Raw genomic sequence first — 15271 nt, 5'->3', positions numbered from 1 at the left:
CTCCGGGCCGGAGAAGGGAGGTGTGCTGGTCATGATTGTCGAACACATGAATAATCATCGTAGCTTGCAAATCATTCACCAGAGAACACAGAGGGAGCGGGCCGTGATGAAGGCAAGAAAATAGATGCTTCCAGCACTAATTTGCTAACTTAAAAATGTATATATATATTTTTTCCCTCCTAACAGCGAAGGTAGAATGGTCTTAATTGCTATCTTCTGCTCAGGTAAGGAAGGTAAAACTTGTAACTCATGACGTATGTATTATTTTAGGCAAGTAAGTACATGTAGATGATTTTCTTCATTCAAGATAATTTTTTATTTTTTTAAAGTTTTTTTTTAAGATATTTTATTGATTTTTTACAGAGTGGAAGGGAGAGGGATAGAGAGTTAGAAACATCGATGAGAGAGAAACATCTATAAGCTGCCTCCTGCACACTGCCTACTGGATGTGCCCGCAACCAAGGTACATGCCCCTGACCGGAATCGAACCCGGGACCCTTCAGTCGGCAGGCCGACGCTCTATCCACTGAGCCAAACCGGCCAGGTAAGTTTTTTGTTTTTTTTAAAATTTATTTCAGAAAGGAAGGGAGAGACAGAAACATCAGTGATGAGAGAGAATCATTGATCGGGTGCCTCCTGCCCGCCCCCTACTGGGGATCAAGCCCGCAACCCCAGCATGTGCCCTGACTGGGAATCCAACTAGTGACCCCTGATTCACAGGTCGATGCTCAACCACTGAGCCACACGGGCCAGGCGTGGAGACATTTTTAAATGCAGCCATTACCTTTACGAACTACATGTAAGTGGCAACCCCTTTGCTGGGTCTAACGGTGCTGAGAGCAGCGCCTCTTAAAGCCCGGAGTCAGGCACCTGTGAGGTTTCCCTGCTTCCGTTTCGTAGAGAGAAAGACTGGTTTGGGGACCCGAGAGAAGTCCTAGTTCATATTACACCTGGACAATCTGACCTCACCGGAGGTGAGACACCCAGCATCCCAAAGACTGCCGGTTTGAGTTACGCCTTCTCTTCTGGACCCCCAACAAGAGAAACGCGACAGAGTGCGATGCTGAAATGAGCCTGAGTGTGGCAGAGACCAGCAGCGCTCTCACCTTCTTCCCCCCGTGACACTCCACGGGAGAATCCCCGCAGGATGACACGGGCCGCGAGCCTCCCCGTGCTGTTACAATGTTGAAAGGCTTCTCATTTACTGCTGGCCAGAAGTGTCTACGGCGCCTTCTAATAAAAACCTGTGAAGCCACATGGGAGCAAAGCAATTTTTTTTCAGCTTTTCAAGAGACGGGTGACAATGCCAAGTTCACCATTTCAGCCGCGGGTGCGAAGTGTTTCACCCTGTTTGTGATGGCAGGTTCGCATCTGTGCTGCAACCTCTTAGTACAGCCACGTAATTGGGACTCCAGCTCCCGCATGGACTGGCTTCCTCTCTACGGAGTGCGTGGGACTGCTCCCAACACCAAGCATGGTCCACTCCACACGCATTTCACGTTAGTGTCAGAGAACATCTGTGTATATTGTCGGTGCCATAATGTACAAGGCAAAGCAATGACAGAGACAGAGGGTGAAAGAGTGCAGAGTTGAGGCAATCCCTGTCTGCAAAAGGATTCATCTCCGAAGAACATTTGCGTGATAAATGCCTCATGGATGACCACGTGCTGTTGGGTACAAGACACAGAGATGTGATTATTTCATAGTACTGGGCTTAACCAGCACTTTGCTGTGTGTTTTCTTTTTAAATATATATATATATATATATTTCAGAGAGGAAGGGAGAGGGAGAGGGAAACATCAATGATGACAAAGAATCACCAATTGACTGCCTCCTGCACGCTCCACACTGGGGATTGAGGCCACAACCTGGGCATTTGCCCTTGACCGGGAATTGAACCTGGACCTCCTGGTTCATAGGTGGGTGCTCAACCACTGAGCCATGCTGGCCAGGCTAACCAGCATTTTTAATGACTTAGCGGTCATGTCAGAATAGAGACTGGGGTGGGTCTTCAGAATTGTGACGCCTCACTTTCCCTGGTCTCAGTGAGAGCCACAGGAAGAGGGAAGATGCACCGAAGACATGCGCCTGGGTGTTCCCAGCAGCGCTATTCCTAGCCGTCAAGAGGTGGCAGCACCCCTAGGATCAGCCATCAGCCCTCCACGTGGGAGATGGGAAGACTGGTCAGTGCATTTCCGAAGAACTGGGCTTTGTGACAACAGGGAGACTGGACCACAGGGAGAGCTGGCAGTCCCCTCATCTCAGCAGGACGCCCAGATGGGGACGGTCCCCTGGAGTTGGCTCTGAAGACCTCTCAGGCACCAGCCTGAGTCATCAGCTTGCAAACTTTGTGGGTTGTCGTCCCCACCATTTGCTTCTGAACAACAGTTTTGACACTTGCACTGCTCCCAGCGAAGTGCCACCGCCGTGTGTTCTGCTTCGGTGCCACTGACTGTCATAGCCTGTCACCAGGCAAGCAAGCTCGCCAGGAACCCGTCCGACAGGGCTTAATCATTCCTGTTCCTCCTGTCGCCTGCGCAGGCCACCTGGATGCACACAGCATGCCGTGTGTCCCTCCCCACCGCACTTGTTTCTTAGGGTTCCGTTTAACAACATAGCGATAAGGTACACTGTTTGGTAAAACTAATCAGAGAAATATATCTACTAACTAATAATACTGAAATGTATCAGTGAGGAACCAAACCCTGCTGAGTCTGCACTGGCGTTCTCTCTGCAGGCTGTTGCTGCTCTTGTCCCACGTAAGCTACGTATACAAGAGGGTCAGTAACACCGCTCTTGTTTCACTGGGTGGGCCAAGCAGAAGAGAATGGTTCTTTCTTGATTGGAGGAAGCCTATGGGGAAAGACTTTAGCAACATCCTCCCCCTCCCCCCCCACAATCCACCCTTAGTTTGGGATGGAGGTGCATCTAATTACCTGCTTTTTCTGATCTGTGAAGGAAGGCAGGTCCCATACCTTAGGCAGGAGGGGTATTTAAATACTTGCTGTCATCACATATTTCCCAAGAAAGGTCTCTCAACTGATGAGGTGACAGGCACTGGAGATGACAATGAGTCTGACTTTCAGTTATTACAGTAAGGGCCTGCAATCCAGGGCAATGTTCCTCAGCCACAGAAAAGAGAAATCCAGGCAGTTCTGTCAATACTGCTGGTCCTGGACCCAGTAAGACCCAGACGGCCTTGTTTGGCTAGTTCCTGTCACTGGGATCAGTCAGGCCTCCCAACAGTGCTCAGGGAATGGGAGGAGTGGGAGCGACCTTGCCATGTAGGCATCAAGGTCACTTGCGGTAGGGTCTCTTCTGGAATACGTGCTTGGGTGGGAGTTGCTCAGTTTTGGCTGAATACACTGCTTGAAGATAATGCATGTAAATCGTGGCTCTGATTTCTGATGGCCACTCTAACTAATGTTTAGCTGGAAAACCATCTAGCACGTTGTATATACTCAACCTTTTAAATTGGCCAACTCATACTTCTTAGTGTTCAAAGATATGATTGGCTTATGACTACAATGATTTGTTATTAGAATTGTTATACTAGGAAAAAAAGTCTTCATTTTTATTTTATTGAGTAAAAAAGTAAGACTATAGGAATGAAAGGACTATTCATAAAACATATGCTTTCAAAAGTTTTGGAAGATTTAAAAAGGAAATTAAAATTTAAAATGCTTTAAAAGCTCCCAATAAAAAATGAATAAATTGAATACCTACAAATAACTAAACTGTGAACTAGGTCTGAGACCAGTAGGAATCCGCACCATTAATTAACTAGCGTCAGAATAAAAAGCAATAAACAAAACCTGGTGTGTGTGGATGGGCCAAGGCTCACTGGCAGCTGGAGGACCCCCAAGTCTGCACGTGAAAGCTGACTTTCTAAAATCTAACAAAACACATGTCTTTGATAATACTTTTAGAAAGGTGTCAAAAATCACAGGCAGAGGGCCCCTTAGCCTATACCAGTGGTCGGCAAACTGCGGCTCGCGAGCCACATGCAGCTCGCCAGCCGCAGTTTGCCGCTCTGTTGACTAATGAGTTTGCTGACCATTTGCCTATAGAATACCGTTTTGGTTCTCTGGGGGGTTGTAGGTGAGATTATTTAAGGGTCTTGGGGAAGAATGTAAGAGAAATGTCAGACATGGATTGCTATGAGACAATTAGAAACTCCATAAAATTGCCCAATCTATACTAATAATAGCCTAAGTGGTTGTCACACCCTCATGTATCATGCCCTAAGATCATCACAAGATGGCTGTCACAAGATGGCCATCACAAGATGGCTGCATACACAGTGGAGGCGGGGCCTGGTGGAGGAGGTGGGTCATAGCAGGGGAGGGCAGTTGTGGGCGATCAGGCCCAGGAGGAGAGGATAGTTGGGGGCGATCAGGCTGGCAGGCAGAAGAGGTTAGGGGCAATCAGGCAGGCAGGTGAGCAGTTAGGAGCCAGCAGTCCCAGATTGCGAGACGGATGTCCCAGATTGGAGAGGGTGCAGGCCGGGTTGAGGGACACCCCCCATATGCAAATTTCGTGCACTGGGCCTCTAGTCTGTATATATAAAAGCTTAAGTGACCAGACGACTGGATGGTAGCTATGACATGCATTGACCACCAGGGGGCAGATGCTTAATACAGGAGCTGCCCCCTGGTGGTCAATGCGCTCCCACAGCTGACAGGCGCCAGATGCTGGGTTCATGGCTGGCGAGCGCTGCTGTGGTGGCACAAGCCTCTCCTGTGGACATTTCCCCTGCACGCCTGAGCTGTGGCAGTGCAGGCACAGGGGGGTGCGGGATGAGCAGGAGGGGCTCGGCTCCTCTCTACCGCCTGCTGCCTGCCGCTTTGCACACTGTTTGTGCTGTGCAGGATCAATGGACAGCGGGCTGGAGCCCGACGAGCTGGCAGGTAAGGCCAGGCTCTAGCCCGCCGTCCATTGGTATTTGTAGGTATTCAATTTACTCATTTTTGGGGGAGGTCCACGGATCCCTGCAGGCCAGGGTGAGGGACCCCACCGGTGCATGAATCCGTGCACCAGGCCTCTAGTTCTGAAATGCAATGATGGCCGTAGTCATACTTGCTTGTCATCCATGGGCCTCCAGAAGAATGGTCCTGCCCATCTTTCCAGCTTTACTCTAACCAGCGCCCAATCTTATTCCATACAGACTGGCTTAGTAACTTTTCCTTTACCATGTCTGATAAAGTCCCATGGTTATGCTTTTGTTAATGCCACTCCCTCTTGGAATGCCCTTCCCTCTGTTACCATTTCAAAAGGTGTTCATCTTTTGAAGACAAGTTTCACCATCTTTCTTATCCAGGAAACATTTTGTCTCTCCACACAAACACGTTTTCTTCACATGTTGTTTGAACTCTTCTTATAAAAGTAGGATATTTTGTGTTGGTCGTCTCCCTATTGTATTCTGAGAAATTTGTGAGCAAGGTTGTATGATTTTTTTCAGACATGTGTGAGTGCACACACGTGCAAATCACTGGAAATACAGAACATGGTTTTGGCCAGAAGTAGGCATTCGATCAACGATAAATTGCGCCTCTTCTATTTCGTTCAAACTACTATAGATACCTTCTTTTTGTCAAATATGCTCTGTGACTGTTGGTGTGGTTACTGGATTAAAGACTTGTGATGAGCAAACTGATTTATAGCTTAAATATCTGTCAACATAACTGTATCTATAAGGAGTGTTCAACAGGGAACATACTTGTCAATTTTATGGTTGCTTCCTTTCTTCACACTGTTTCACCACATCAATGAATGAAGCCTCATTAAACCCCTGGTCCCATTACCTGAAGAGCTGTCCCGTGCTGCCTGCTGGCTGAGGGGGAATCCCAGCCATCTTTTTTTTTTTTTTTTTTAAAGTATTTTTTTAATATATTTTATTGATTTTTTACAGAGAGGAAAGGAGAGGGATAGAGAGTCAGAAACATCGATGAGAGAGAAACATCGATGAGAGAGAAACATCGATCAGCTGCCTCCTGTACACCTCCTACTGGGGATGTGCCCGCAACCAAGGTACGTGCCCCTGACCGGAATCGAACCCGGGACCTTGCAGTCCGCAGGCCGATGCTCCATCCACTGAGCCAAACCGGTTTCGGCCCAGCCATCTTTTTGATGAGCGCGCACTCAACATATTACCTCCCTTGTACCTAGTACTGAGTGCTGGTCTGACATGCAAGGAAGTCTCTCAGCCTCTCTAAGTCTCGGCCATCTGCTTGTTCAATGTCAAAAACAAACACAACTACATGAAACTAATAACCAGTGCCTAAATCCTTTCTCCTGGGACCTAAAATAGCGTGCCCACACGTGACCCACAGTAGGGCAGCAGGGGTCTCTTCCCTGTGGATGGCAGAGGAAGTCGGATTGAGTGACCAGCCAGCAGTCTAGTGTGAGAATAATGGTAAAGCTTAAGCGTCCCCCCCTGAACCAATATTTTTATATACTGAACTCAGGACGCATCCATCTTTCTCTTCTCATTTTTATAAAACAACTGTGGGTATTATCCCCAAATTGCTGCCTGTTAACTAGACAAGTAGCCAGATCTACGAAGGCCCACGTGGACGCTGGCTGGTGCACCCCCATCTGCACTGGGCGGCTGACTGTGTGGGTTTTGGAGAGCTGGGAGGGGCACCCAGGAGATAAGGATTCCCTGGCATAGGTTCCTTCTGCTCTGGCTTTCACCGGGTGGAGATTTCTCTCTTCCACGCTTTGACAGTGGCTGATTATACAGGATTCCAAGGGCCCTCCTCACTTTCAAAGCATTTCTGTGGGAAGAGAGCTGACCGGCAGTTCTGAGGACCAGGTGCAGATCTGATTACCTTCAGGTGGCCTGATGCCGTGTGTACGCGAGTATTTCAGTTCTCTCCTGCCCTTTGTGTCTCCTTTTCATTTTACACTTTAAACCTCGGGGATTCTTATTTCCTTTAAACAAACCATGTAACGGGCGCTGAGCCGAGGAGCGCGTGTGCGCATGGCTCGTGGTCACGTCCTTCGCCTCCGATGTCGGATGGACTCTCATCTCTGTTGTGAGCGGCGGCAGGTCGGCTGGATACTCTTTCCAGCAGGTGGAGTAAATCTTGTCAGTTATTACATTGTCACTGAGCTGTTTTTAGTGTCTTATTGTTTTCATCACTCTTCTTCCCTTTGTTAGATTACGTGCCATGATTTTAAAAGACATGTTTTTATTTCTATTTTTGAAGCAAAAATAGAAATTTCCGGCAACTATTGCCTTTGCTTTTCACTTTAATGTCAACTTCTTTAACTGTTGACTTTAATAATTTCACTCTGCTTTGTGCTGTCTATGCAGCAGAGGCTTGCGAAAATAAAAGTAGAGGATGTTGTTAATAATTCTCCAAAATATGAAATGATGCCACTGCCGTGTGAGATAATGAGTGTTTCTTTCTCTATTTTGGTTTTGATTGATGCCTACAATTCCACGTTGAATACAAATGTAGTGACAAGGAATCTCTACAACTTTATGATGAGTGACCTGGTTAGGAACGCCTCCGCCGAGCAACTGTGGTGGAGGGGAACAGCTGGGCCCCTGTGAGGCTGTGGGTATCAAAAGCTACTGCCCGAGCGGGAGAGAGATAAGAAATCTGGGTCCAGGCCTCTGCGTTTAAGTCACAGACCTTAAAAACAGCAACTGCTGAAGAAAATTGAACCAGAAAGTGATGTTAGGAAATGAGATTGAGCTAGAAATCAAGTGGATGGAAAGCAACATTCACGTAGGTACCCCTGGTCTAAAGGGGTGCTGAGCCACATGCAAAACTTTTTGTACCAGCTCAGTGTTTGTTGCCATCTGTCCTTAACTAGAGGTCAGTCTTTCCTTTTTGCCCCCCCCAAATGATCATGACAAGAGTTCATCAGAACGCCCAGCCCCACTCCAGTGCACGAACGATGCGTGACACCCGTTGATCTACGTGGCTAAGACCACTGGTCCTCCCTGCAGGGCAGACTGTTGGTTCTTGATGTCATGGGGCTGGGGTTCATGTCTGTTAACCCCGGGCTTACTCTTGCAGTTCTGAAAGGGTGTAACAGGTCCAGAGCAGAAAGGAGGTGTGTAACAACAAGCGGGCAGAAAGTTCCTAGAATGGGCGGGTGATGAAACTTAATAATAATCCTGAATTGTAGACTGGAAAAATGGAAGCTTTTTTCTCTCTTTTTTCTTGATTTCATTTTTCTAAGGCCTTGTGATGGCTAAATTCAATTATTAAAATACTAGAGGCCCGGTGCACGAAATTCATGCACAGGGGGGGAGGGGGAGTGTGAGGGGGAGGTGTCCCTCAGCCCAGCCTGCACCCTCTCCAATCTGGGACCCCTCAAGGGATGTCCAACTGCCCATTTAAACGGGCAGTCGGATATCCCTCTCACAATCCAGGACTACTGGCTCCCAACCGCTTGCCTGCCTGCCTACCTGATTGCCCCTAACTGCTTTTGCCTGCTAGCCTGGTCGCCCCCAACTGCCCTCCCCTGCAGGCCTGCCCCCCCCCCCCCCCCCTGCCAGGGCATCTTGTGTCCACATGGGGGCGGCCATCTTGTGTGTTGGAGTGATGGTCAATTTTCATATAACTCTTTTATTAGATAGGATTCAGACTAACTTCAGAAAGAGACAACATTGTTCACTGGAAATTACTTTTCAAACCAGAGTCTTCAGTTAAAAAATGGGCCCACTGCTGACTTACTGTGGGTCTCTATGAGCTTGCTTCTTGAGCTTTAAATTACCACTACTCCTATGGTGGTGTTGTAAATATTAATGGGATAATGTTGTGGAAACTAGCATCAGGTTTCTCATTCTACTCTAATAATTTATCCTACTAAAAGCAATTTCGATCATTGTACTGAGTGTCATGATTAGCTGAAATTTGAACATATTGTCTGAACAAGCATGTAGGCCAAATAACAACCAGCTGGCAAAAGATTATTTTTACCAGTTATAGTATAAAATATTTTAAATAGTTATGTCTTTGTAGAAGTAGATACAGCCTAAGTCTAGGGGGCATGCTGGTATAAAAGTTAAAACAATGTCATTGATTACCCTTTTCTAAATGCATAGGTGTTCTTCATTTACGCTTATCACACACTGACCCTTGTTGCAAGCTGAGGGCATAATTTTACACCATGGTCCTTTAAAGATAATTCCGTGGGTGGCTGTTCATTTTAACAAACCACCAGTCATGGCGAGTTGCCCCAAAATGACCCAATAAAACCTGGAGAATGACTAAGAGAAAGTTGTGGTCTCCTACACTTAGCATTTGGGAGTAAAATCTTATTGAAATGTAACTCCAGAAAATGACAAATTAGAGTCACTTACTAGAAAAGTCAATCCTGCCTTATTCCGTGAAACAGAAACAAGAAAAAAGGCATTAAAATTGTTTTTATTTAATAGTGATAAACCTATTACAAGCGACAGAGTTGGTAAGACTATGAAGTACTGAGAATAAAATTTTCTTTAGCTTCCCCCACCATTGTCATCACAAAGTAAGATGCAGCCCATCCTTGCCTAGAAAATTCATAATTCTGCTTCCTTAAGGTTTTTTTTTTTCCTCCTGACCACGGGGACAAAGTTTGCTGTTAGGCCACCGTTCAGCAGCTGAGTACCTGTCACAGTAATACTGTGCCCATGTTTCAAGGATAGAACTTCTTCTTCTCATATCCATTAAAAACTCCTTTCTTACATCTCATTTCCTCTCTGCTTTTCATTTTAGAATAAAGCAAATAGATAAACAAAATCTATTCCTTTATCAAATAGTTAAACTAAGGGATTGATAAGACTGAGAAGAGGGTCCTGTGTCCTTACTTGGGAGAGATTTTATTTAACAAGGCGTTTTCTTTTAACAAGAGGAGCAAATAATGAACGGTGCGATGATAAGACATTATGGGACATATTTTAGGCAGGTGTGTGTCTGGAGCTTCTTTAAAAATACTTATATTTGATCTGTATATTAAGCCATGTCTAGTTACCACACTCCTAGAAAGAGGTCACGTTTGATGATAAAGTGCATTGGTTTAAAGGAGAACCTGAGACAAAATTAATTGTCTGAGGTTGCAGCATATAACTCTCATCCTGTGATATTCACAGAAGAAGCCAAACGTGTTAACACACTGACCATCTTAAAAGTTTGCAATATTGGCAATGAAAGCACAAAAAGTGTAAGAGCTTTAAAAAGAGGCCCTCCTTTGAAACCCTGGCAGATGCTCCTCAGATGAAAAGCCAGCGGACCTTTTCTTATTACAATCACACACTCACACTCACACTGTTTTCTTTTGAATGGGCAGGAAGGAGTTTTCTTTCTTTCTTTCTTTTTTTTTTTTTTTTTTTAAAGGAGTATTTCAAACAATGTGTTTTCTTGTGATAACGGATCTGTTTTAATGTCTTTACAAAAGGGGACCTTCAAAATGGCATGGTACAGGGAGAGCCGCAAGCTTACAAATCACGCTGATTTTAAAAGGGTCCACAGTTCTGGAAAATTGATCCACCCCTTGCCAAGTACTTTCGGGGAGATGTATTTTTTTTTTCTGAAAGATTTATGTTAGAGTTATTTGCTAGTTAGCACTGCTTTGTGAAGGAAAAAAAAAAAAAAAAAGCCAAAAGGCCCTCTCAAAATTTCTCAGAACTTACCTTCTACCACTTCCTCCCCTGCCCCCGTTTCATAGAGAAAAAAGTCAAATTAATGTACCGTCTTCCTAGGAATCTCCTCTATAAAAGTATATTGTTTAGAGAGAAGTCAATTATGAAGTCAACTTATATTTTCTTGCTATATTTTCCCCAAAATTAAATGCTTTCTTGTGTGTGTGTGGGGGGGAGGGGGGGGGGGACTCATGATCTTACAGCATTATAGTAAATGTACAATTTAGGAAATATATTTAGCCTTTATTTATTGTTTTGTGAAATTATTTGCAAAATATTTGAGAATTCTTCTCTCATGTTCCAGGTTGAAATTACAGTGTAATAATTTATGCAGGGCGTACGGAATGACGCCTGGCCCTCGGCCCCTTGTCTAACAATACACCAGACAAGAATTACTGCTCCATGATTCACACCCTGTCATGTCTTATTGCTTAATTAAAGCGCAACCTTCCTCTACCTGACAAGCAATGGGACTGTTAACATTATAGATGATTATCCAACCTAGCATATTTTATTTTTACAACTCACTTTTTTATGTACACGGGATGCTCATTCCGGGTGTACCTACTTCTGAAAACACGAAACTGTGTCTTTACTCACCTCTGGCTATTGTGCAAAATTCCTCTGGCACAAATATGGGCACAATATTGGATGTTAGAAATTAGTGATTTTGATATTAAAATAACAATCCAATATCTATATAGCAAATTAATGTATTTGTTTGAAAGCCTTGATAATATTTTCTTTGTTCTTCTTTTATTAAGTAAAGACTCAAGATGATGCATATATGCATGTACTTGTAAAATAAGTATACATACATAAGTGTGCAGGGTCTATGTAATAAAACTTTAAAACTCTAGTGAAGAACTGAGGAGAAAATAAGTAAACAATGAGACCTGCCCTGCACTTAGATAAGAATATTATATCAAAGTTATTGATTTTCCTCAAATTTATCCATTAACTTAGCAATAATTTAATTCAAATAAAATCAACAATATTTTTTTAAATTGACAAAGTACTACTAAATTTTTTAGGCTAAAAAATAAGTATTTAAAATTGCTAGAAGAGTCCTTGGGGAAGAGGGAAGAGAGCGATGAACAGCACCACATCCTATCATATAGTCGAATATATTTCATTACAAAGCTACAGTAATTAGCATAGTTTGGTACTAGAAAAGACATGGTAAGAGAGATCAATGCAAGTCTAGAAGTAAACACGAATACATATAGGAACTTGAATAATGACATAAGTTATATTTGAAATAAAGGGAATAGAGTCAATTGGGTAACTACTGGGGAAAAATTTGACCCTTACCTAATTCTCTACAGCAAAATAAATTCAAATGCCTCAAAATTTTAAGTGTGAAAACTGTAATCATGTAAGTCCTGGAAGGTAAATTTATATATGAAATTGATAAGACGTTTCCAAACAAGAAGCAAAACCCATAAGATATAAAGAAAAGATTGAAAAAGTTAGCCAAGAAGGTTATATGTAAAATCAAAATGCAAATTAAAATTTTAAGGAAAACATTTTTAATAGGTGTAAAACTGTATTTTTCCTTAATTTCATAACAAACATTCAAATCAACCACAAGAAATATGATTACTACAGTGGGAAATGGTCCAAAATCAGAAAAGCTATATTTTGAGTATATCAATGTCAATATCCTGGTTGTGATATTACATGTTACCAGGTCTTTTTTGGTACCTGACTATGTTCTGCATCATGTTACCATTGGGGGAAATTCTGCAGAAGGTACAAGGAACTCTCTGTGTTACTTTATTCCTGCATGCAGACATCATGGAATGTGCTTACACACACCTCGATGGTATAGAATATTACCGTAATTATATGTGCTGTGCTTTTGTCTGACTGGTCGCACAGTAGATTTGCTTACACCAGCTTCACCACAAACAAGTGAATAAGGCGTAGTGCTAAGACAACATCACTAGATGATAGGAATTTTTCACCTCCATTGAATCCCATGGGGCCACGGTCAAATATGAGGTCTGTATCCTCTACCCTGCAGGACGTGAGCCTAGGGCCCCATCCCTGTCCACGTGGGAAATGGCACATCAGAGACCCACAAACCTGTGACGAGTCTTCTGGACAGCTCCCTCCCTTGGCTTTGAGGATGGGAGGCAACCCAGATTCACCTCTGCCCTTACTCAGTGGTACCCTAAAGAAGTAGAGACATAGGTGTGTACAGGTAGAGCGAGGTAGGTAGATAAATAGCTTTGCTTATGGAGTTTGCAGCAAAAGAAAAAATGTTCCTTATTACCACTCACAGACTTGCCCATTGCCCATCCTTAATTAGGCCATTGTTGAATCACACATCACTGGGTTACATCACCCTTTACAACTCTTCCTCGTAAATGTCCCCCTAGGCATCTCCTGCCTTCCTTGGAGAATTTCTACCCTCATTGACTCTCGTTCTTTCCAACACCCTGTCAACATTCTGGGTGATTTGAATAACCATATTGGTCCTTCCAATATCCTACCCTTTTAGTTCTGAGCTCCAAAATCCATGTACTCTTTTTAACCTTATTTAACCACTTACATGGTCACAATGTGAGTGCCTTTTTAAAAACTAATAACTAAAATCTCTCCTAGGTATGTGACCTGACGGGGAATCAAACTCACAACCTTTTGGTGTATGGGGTGACACTCCAACTGAGCCTCTCAGTCAGAGCAGACTCTGCTTATAGTTTGCTTCAAGAATGTAAGCCCCATGAGGGCCAGGCTTTTTACAAATTCGTTTTGCTTACTGTTACAACCCTAGAACCAAAAGTAGTGCTTGGTACATAAAAAACCCTAAATGCATACTTATTGAGTGAATGCATAAAATATATATAAGATATGTAAAGGAATATGCATTTTATAAGCAGCAATTCTTTTAGAGGGGAGAGATTTTTGTAAATGACTATTTTTTTCCTAACCATGCACATAAAAGGTTTCTGTTATTTAAAGTTATAAAAAATTATATTAGCATTGATATTACAAGATATTAGAGGTCATTTGTCTTTTCTACATACTTCCATTTTTTAAAAAGGCACAAAACCTTATTTTCAATAGATCGGCAAAATGTTTTAAATTGTTATAAGCCAGCAGTTATCGCAGAGATCAAACAGTAGTGGAATAATGAATGGTCTAGCTGACTGAATAGTCCCACATCTAAATAATTATATAAATTCTTAATAAAACTAATACCAGAAGCAAATCAACTGACCAAAGCACTAAGTATATAAGAAGTGTTCTGTTTCAAAGACCAGAGAAGAGGTTACGGAGATTTTATTGTTCTGTACACAGTACCATGGTGGAAGGTGGACCAGCATGTCCCTTACTACGTTCCTTCATTCATCACCTATCAGAGCATGATTGTGATGTGATGTAGGAACTGGAAACTTGGATGTGATAGTCCACATTCAGAAATAGACTCCAGTAAGAGCTGATTTGATTAGCTTGAGCGACAGGCCATTATATTAATCCTTCCCTTCAAGGCAGGGAAGCCCTGGCTCATCATAGCACTGCCGGGGCTCGGTTGAGTAATGACGTATGGCTTTCTGTCAAGCACGAGCGTTTTGATTACCCAGCATGCATGGAGACAAAAATGGATACTAACGCGGATCCATCACACCCACTTAAATCCAAAGGCATCATCAATGGAGTAATCTATTGTAAAGTATGTGGAGTTTTCTGCTAAGGACATGAACAATATGGGGATTCAAGTAGAATGAGTAGACTGATCTTCCAATTTATGAACATATGGTTACGTTTCCTACTAATAAATATTTCTGCAGATATGAGAATAATGAAGCACACAGTGATACTTGCCTTTTCAAGATGGTTAAATACATAAATTCCCAAGAGACATAAATAGATTTAGGTCATTTCAAGCATAATTTCATAGAAACCACTTCAATTACCACACCTTGCTTAGCACGGAGGATATGATGAAGGGTTGCAGTGTGAACTCATAAAGTGCAGAAAAGCAAAATGAAAACAGGTTTTTTTTTTTTTTTTTTTTTGAGGTACATGTTTCATGCTTATCACCCCGAAGTAATTTTTTAAACAGAAAATGTTCTATTACTTACATTTCAATGGCTTTGCTACATTATATGTGGATACTGTGAGCCACAAAATAATAAAAGGATCTCACAGTAAAAAAGGCGGTTCCATTTTTATTTCCTCTCAGTCATAGCCTGATCGTCTTGATGTTAAAAGCCTATCATATCTTTTACAAGATGATCAGCTCAGGATTTTCTCATCTCTCTCAATTTTTCCCCACTTCAGGTTTTCTCACAGGTAATAATAAGGCCATTTTGATAGAAATGTAGCCATCTTAGGACTTTCTTTGTAAGTGGGGTCCACATTTTTCACAGTTTGGAATAGTGGGCAGAGCTAAGCCCATTGGAGTGGAAAATGGGGGACCCACATGTTGTTTCAGGGATCCAAAATATTAAAAACATACATTTTTATTTTTGTTACCAGGACATGGCAGTTTAGCCCTGTTTAGTTCTACCGCCTTTTTCTCTACTTCTGGCTAGTCATAATTGTTTGGAATTTTTAGGTTTGGTACTTCATTGTTTCTAACACGATTTGATTGCCCACTTCTCTTCTTTTTG

The 15271-nt window shown here is 43.0% G+C and overlaps 1 protein-coding gene across 12 annotated transcripts in view; it reads right to left on the bottom strand.

The window, feature by feature from the left end:
• Positions 1 to 15271, bottom strand: part of TENM3 (teneurin transmembrane protein 3) — a 1236272-nt gene that overhangs the window by 953384 nt on the left and 267617 nt on the right. The gene's annotated exons all lie outside the window — the stretch shown is intronic.

This window comes from Plecotus auritus, assembly GCF_963455305.1.
Source record: "Plecotus auritus genome assembly, chromosome: 3".
NCBI classification, from domain to species: Eukaryota; Metazoa; Chordata; class Mammalia; order Chiroptera; family Vespertilionidae; genus Plecotus; species Plecotus auritus.
The sequence above is the reverse complement of the archived record's forward strand: the minus strand, read 5'-3'. Positions and strand labels throughout refer to the sequence as shown.